We start from the raw sequence: 7,387 nt of genomic DNA, 5'->3' as shown, positions 1-7,387 counted from the left end.
AATCCATATGCACAAGGAAATATTCGGTCTACATGTGTAATAAAAGCCTTGACAAGTTTATCAACAATGCCATTGTATGCAAAAGAAACTATCTTTGTAAACCAATATTGGGAGGCTTTTCTTGTAAGCCAAAAATAACACATGCACAAAGATATTAAAACAAAACTAGAAGCAATGATGAGATGTTTGAGCTTGACAAAGAGCCAATAGTTGAATCACTAGTTCATTGGTTTAATGATACATATTCAATTAGAGACCTTGACACAATTATAATTGAAAATGCACCTTCTAAAGGAATCAAGCCTCTTGACATTTTCCAAGCCACATATTCAAATGAAATGAACATCCCAATATTATTCTATGGATCTCCATCACAAGTGACATTACATATAACTTATCATTCCTAAAAATAGAAAAATGGGAGCTCATGCACCAAGATAATGAATTTCTAACACATAATAAATTTTTTTCCATATTCGCTAAGATGGTTATCCAACAAGTATTATCACTGCATGAGTCTACATAAGAAAAGTTGAAGTCATAGGCAAAGAATTGCTATCATGGGATGTACATAGCTTTGCAAATTTGGAAAAAGATATTAAGGTATTCATTGGGCTTTAGATCAACTAAAACATTCAAAAACCTCCATATTACCTATAAAATACAAGAAAACAAATATTTGTAATGATAAGACACTTATGCCCTCTAACTTTTTCATAACATTGACAAGTGTGAAAGATTTCTAGCAGCCACTATACAAAATGTTAGAAGATATATCTACTAGGAAACAACCAAGTGCAATGAAAATTTAGGAGATATAGATTTAGACTTTGAAATTGGGAAAAACCCAGTTCTTTGCAATCATTACTTTTTCTATAGAGTTAATGCATTTTGTAAGATGATGATAAAAAAGCCCAAAGCTTTTTGGTAAAGTCCTAGACTACTTTGTCACATAATTTCAAAACTAAGGAAATGAACATGTACACTTTTTGCTTTGGTTAAAGATGCCATAATATATAGAAGTTGTGAAAACAAAGACATTATTTAAAGTTTATAGACAAGTATATCTCATGTGATTATTCATTTCTTGATGAAACCCTAACCAAGATGCAAACACATCGTCACACAAGAACCTACAAAAAATACCAAACCTCCAAATATCAATTTGGCTTTCCACAGCCTCCAATGAGGAGAATAATAATTTTGGAGCTATTTCCAATAGTTGATGTTGTAGTATAAGACAAAGCAAAAGATTTCTTTAGACAAATAAAGAATAAACACTATATAAATGGTATTACATTTGATAATTTCTTGAATAAATTGTATATTAGCGAATCTAATTTCATTGGAATGTTGGAATCTAAATTAATAAGGATAATTCTACTACTTTAAAGGCATCCAAGTGGCATTTGGACAAATTTATTTGCAAAGATAACTTGTTATGTTTATGGTATGAAACATAGATATAGAATTTATACTAGACACATATGTTTTTACATCTTATTAATACTTGTATAGGAAAAAATAAGAAAAAATCATGTTACTAACATTTTACTAATTGTAAAAAAATATGTAGGTATGCTTATACTGATAAGACACAATTCATACAGAATCTAGGAAATACATTGCTTAGCTACTGACAAATGTCTAGTCATCAAGTTGTCCATATTACCTTGCCATGTTCATAATGTAAATGTTCAAGGAATATTGTTTTCATCAACACTACATTGTTTAAAGATAGATTCTTTGTGTTGATAAGCCCAAATCTATTGGCAAAAGAGTGCAATAATTTAGAAAACATAATGTATACATAACATAAAATGACCAAAGGCTTTTGAAAAACTATCACTAGCTAAATACACTACATACTATTATAAAAGTCCAAAAAGGAAAAAAATGCATAAATCATAGATGATATTTTATGTAAAGTATAACCTTCATATTGATCATGAAAACTATTGTAGAGAAAAATCTATGCTCTATGTACCTTTTATAGCGAGTGGACATTGTTGACTAGTCATAATACATGGAGTGTAGCATATAATGCCCACAAAATACAACTAACTGATATTGGAAATAAATTTTAATGCACAAGTCAATAATTGATGGAATACCATTAATGAAGTTGCAACACAAGAAGAAATTGACAATGTTCGACAATGATATTTGAACATGAAACTAGCTAAAGAAAACTACAAACTAAGATAGAAAATTATGAGATTATTGCTAACCTAATACATGCAAGAAAAACAAACCAACAAATTATGTTCAAAGTTCATTATTCTCATAAACAACTCACCCATTTTTGCTTAATACTCACTCATACTTCAACTTATGATGAAAATTGTGTGAAGAACAACAATAATAGTCAAGGATGTGCTAATGAAAAATAGATTTGGACCATACAAACTATTATACTTATTCTCAATATACAGAGTTGTGGTGAGTAAAAATTTCATAGCCAACATTTTGTATGAGACTATGGTTTGCTTTTATGACAAGAAACTAGATAGTGACCCACTAAAGTCCAAAGGAATTATTATGGCTTTAACAAGGAAAGTTACATTTAATATAGGTGGCACTATTGCTCAATCCATATTCCACCTGCCATACATCTCTTCAAAAATGTCGGCTTTGGACTTAGACACACTTGATGACTCAAGTAAAAAACTTGACTAATTATAGATCTTTCTTATTGATGAAACCTCATTATTTGGCTCTACAATATTGAACAAATTGATAGAAATCCACACCAAATAAAACATATGCCAACAAAACCATTTGAAAATACAAACATCATATTTTGTGGTGACTTCTATCAAGCACAACCTATTTGTGATACTTGGATATTTGAAGAACCACTACTAAATAATGACAAAATCCCATACACATTTTGGACTGATATGGTTAAATATTTTGAGCTCCACAATGTTGTTAGACAAATAGACAAATAACTCATTTTGACACGTAGTGATGTAAGGAATTCTGAAAAAAGTGATGAAAATATATGCTATTTGAGTGCAAAATTCTATAGGCCTCTTCCCAATAATCCAAGATTGCATCATCTATTTCAAATAAATTGGACTATTGATGAACATAACAAGAAAATGCTAGACTACTTTCCTACTGAGTTGTATGTGTTAGAATCAATTAACATATAAGATAAGCCCATTGACAATAGCCACTACCAAACTGAAGGACATCATTACCTAGTAGAATATTAGTCAAATCAGGAATCTTGGTTGAAATTGTAGTAGGTTATTTGGATACACAAGACATGATAGTCAATGGTGCTAACAATATTTTCTAATTCTACACAACCAACCAAGAAGACATTGCTTGGATTGATTTTAGGTCTATTCTTAGGCTAATTATATTAACAAAAGATTTTAGGTACAAGAGAGTACCTTTGAGTATGATTTTGATGATGACTCAAATTAGGTAAGCACAAATAAGAAAACAACTCAAGATTTGAATGCAGAATAGGAATTATTCTTTAAGATTGATGATGGAATTCAAGTATAGAATGAATAACTTAGAGAAGAATAGAGAAAAACTAAGTATGTTGCAAGAAAACACCCTAATAGTAAGATCATTGGCAATGCAAGCAAAGGAGTATTGATAATAAGAAAGGTAAGAGATAAAATTTGTTTGATTTCATAGATTGAACCTAAGAATACTAATGAAGCATGTAAAGATGAATCTTGGATTAACACTATGAAATAAGATCTTGGGAAAATTGAGAAGAATAATGCATGAGAATTACTCCCTAGGCCTATAGATAAGAATGTCATTGGAAAAAATGGGTATTTAGGAATAAAATGATATAGAAAAAAAAGTGGTAAGGAATAAAGAAAGATAGGTATGCAAAGGTTATTCACAATAGGAAGGTGTGTGTGTATATATATATAAGAAAAATTTGCTATAGTAGTGAGATTAGAAGCAATAAGATTGTTTTTGGCTTATGCATCTAACATTTTTTTTGAAGTGTATAGATGGATGTTAAGTCAACTTTTTGAATGGATAACTTGAAGAAAAAGTATACATTGAGAAACCTAATGGATTTCCTTTTTAAAAAGAAGAAGACATGGTATAAAAATTGAAGAAAAAATTATATGGATTGAAGCAAGCACCTGAAGTGTGGTATGCTAGGTTGGATAAACACTTGTTGAGTTTGGATTTCAAGAATTGTAATGTAGTCAATGATTATTGAGGTATTTGTAGATGAGATTAGTTTTGGAGGTAATGATGAGGTAATAAATAAGTTTTCTAATGAAATGAAATGTAAATTTGAGATGTCTATGATTGTAGAAATGAAGTACTTTTTGGGATCGAAAATAACTCAGACAAAGGATGACATTTTTATATATCAAGATAAGAATCTTAAAGAGCTATTGGAAATATTTGGCTTCAAAAAATGCAAATGAATTAGAAAAACTATGGTTACAGGATGCAAGTTGACTAACAATGATGATTTACTCAAATGAGGTACAAATCAATGATTGGTGGTTTACAATATTTGACTCTCACAAGGCCTAATATTGCTAATGCAGTTGGAATTGAAACAGTGTATCAAGAAGATCCTAAGGAAACACATCTTGCAATAGTAAAAATGATATTCAAATATTTGAAGGAAAAAGTGGAATTTGGCTTATGGTGCAAAAGATATAATAATTTTACATTAGATTTTGATACTTGAACTAACTGGGCATGTAATATAGATGACAAAAAGAGAACAAGTGGAGGAGAATTTGTCTTGGAGGAAGGTTAGTATCTTATTTGAGCAAGAAGAAAGATTGTATTTCTCATTCTACAATATAAGCAAAATATGTAACAACAACAAAAAAAAATTAGTCACATAATGTTGATGAAACATATGTTGATAAAAAAAATGGGTGTTCTCTCAGTTTTTGAATTAGCTAGTTCACAGGAAGGTGGGAAACTGGTTGGGGAGAATCTGGCAGGAGGTACAGACCCTGGAGGAACTATAGGGGGATCTGGGAAGAATGATGGGACAAAATCTTTTGCCGATGTGGACAATGGAAATTGTTCATGTGTATCAGACACAAGTTGTGGGGTCCGTGACCCTCCCTTGGATTCCCCTTCTGCTTTTCACGCATCAGGGCAGGATCTCAAGAAGGAGAAAGATAATGTTAAATCTAATAAGGTAAATTCCTCAGAAGTGCTGAAGGTAGGGTTCTCAGAACAAAGGACTTGGTCTTCCTTGTTTGGCAAGAAACCTATTGGTAAATCATTTTTCTCGTCGGTGACTGCTAAATCTTGCTAGGAGAAAGGTGAGTTTCAAGTTTTTATCCCAGACCCTTTAGTTGATTTTTTTGTATCTTCCATGGATTTAACACTAGTGGGTAAATTTCTAGGGGCAAGACTAGATTTAGATTCTCTAAGAAAAATAGTTAAATGGAAATGGGTTATTCGAGGAGAGGTTGATATTGCAGCCATGTCGAATGGTTTCTTCTCATTTATTTTCAACTGTAAGGAAGACATGAATCTAGTTCTTTGTGGAGGATCGTGGTCTTTTGGAAAATGTTCTCTCACTATTAAAAAATGGGAGCCTAACATGGATTTGTCAGATTCTTTTTTGTTAACTACCCCGATTTGGGCTAGACTCCCTGGAGTCCCTTTAGAATTTTGGCATGAGGACATTTTTAAAGGTATTGCTAGTTCTTTTGGTGAATTGGTGGCACTAGATAATGCTATGGCTGCTAGAACCAAAATTCAAAGTGCTAGACTTTATGTTAAAGTGGTGGATCTGAACCATCTTCTAGAAAAGGTGGAATTAATTTCTAAGCTTGGTAAAAAAACTCAAGAAATTATTTTTGAAGATCTTTCAAACTCTTGCTATGCATGTAAGAAACAAGGTCATCTAGTTAAAAATTATTCCTCCAAAAGTAAAAATCACCCTAGTAGTGAAAAGGAAGTGAAAAAGGCTAAGGTTCAGCAAAAGAAAGTGTGGAAACTTAAAGAAGCTCATCTCAAAGAGCAGAAGAAGTATGTAGATTCAAAAGCTCCACATGTAGAGGCAGATAAAGTTATTGAGAATCTTCATAAGGAAGGGACTATTTTTGTGCTTGATACTATGAAAGTAAACTGTGACAAAGAAGGGAATGGTTTGGAATTGGAAACCATAATGCCTTAACAAAGAATAGATGATCTGGCAGATTTATCAAAACAAATTGTTATTTATCAAAGGATGGAAGATTGATGGGGAGATTTAGATAATAAGATCGTGCTTGAGGAAGGAGAAATCTTGGCTGATTTTGGAAATCAATTTGAGGAGGGAGATTTTCATAATATTTAGTTCAAGGAGATTCAGGTGTTTAACCCTTTAAATTCTTAGGATGATAATGATTCTCCTACAAATGAGCCTCCTCTCCTAGAAGTTGTGAAAGAAAATGGAGAAAACTCAAAGAATAAACCAAATCAAAGAAAAAGGGCTGAAAAAAAGAGCAACACCAAGGGGGTAGAGACTAGAAGCAGTAAAATAGAACATCAAACCAAAGTCAAACCTCTTGCTTCAACCCTGAAATTTTTTGGAAAAAGAGTAGATCAATATTCCAAGGTGAAATTAGATGTTGGTTCCCCAAACAAACCTAGAAGAAGAACTTCTAAGAAAACCAGAGAGTTAGAAAGTATGCAGAATATTTCTGATGGTAGAAAAGCAACTATTCTAAATTTTACCCCTAAAAGATAGAAATGAAAATCATTACTTGGAATATTAGGGCGCTAGATAGCTTTCATAAACTTGATGTTGTTAGGAATTTTGTTAGAGAACAGAAGCCTGATTTTCTCCTGCTTCAAGAAACTAAGATGAATAAAGAGAAAGCAGAATAGATAAAAGCTTTTAAAAATTATTCTATAAATGCCAATAGTTCAGAAGGTGCATTAGGGGGAACTCTGATGTTATGGAAGAAGAATTTTTATTTTGGAACAATTCTGATTCCTAGTAAATATCTTATGATAGCCAAAATTACTAGTGTTGACCAAAAGGAGGGTTGGTATATTGTGAATATATATGCTCCCAACATTAAGCACCTAAGGAAAAAAGTCTGAGATTCTATTTCCAATTTTAAAAGTAAGGATTATTCTGGACGATGGATTATAATGGGAGACTTCAATGTTCCTCTCTACGATCATGAGAAATGAGAGGTAATGCTACACAATTGGAAGGGAGACTGGACTTAATGGAGTTTATAAACAAAGAGGGTTTAATGGATATGGATCTCCATGGAATTTAGTTTTCTTGGAGTAACAAGAGAGTTGGTAATGAGTGTATTCAGGCAAGGCTAGACCGTGCTCTTATCTCTCTTGATTGGACAAAAGATTTTATTTGTAAGTTGGAAGCGTGCCAGAAAATTGGCTCAAATCA

Source organism: Cupressus sempervirens, chromosome 3 (assembly GCF_028749045.1).
Source record: "Cupressus sempervirens isolate cs-2001-9-10 chromosome 3, ASM2874904v1, whole genome shotgun sequence".
NCBI lineage: Eukaryota > Viridiplantae > Streptophyta > Pinopsida > Cupressales > Cupressaceae > Cupressus > Cupressus sempervirens.
The sequence above is the reverse complement of the archived record's forward strand: the minus strand, read 5'-3'. Positions refer to the sequence as shown.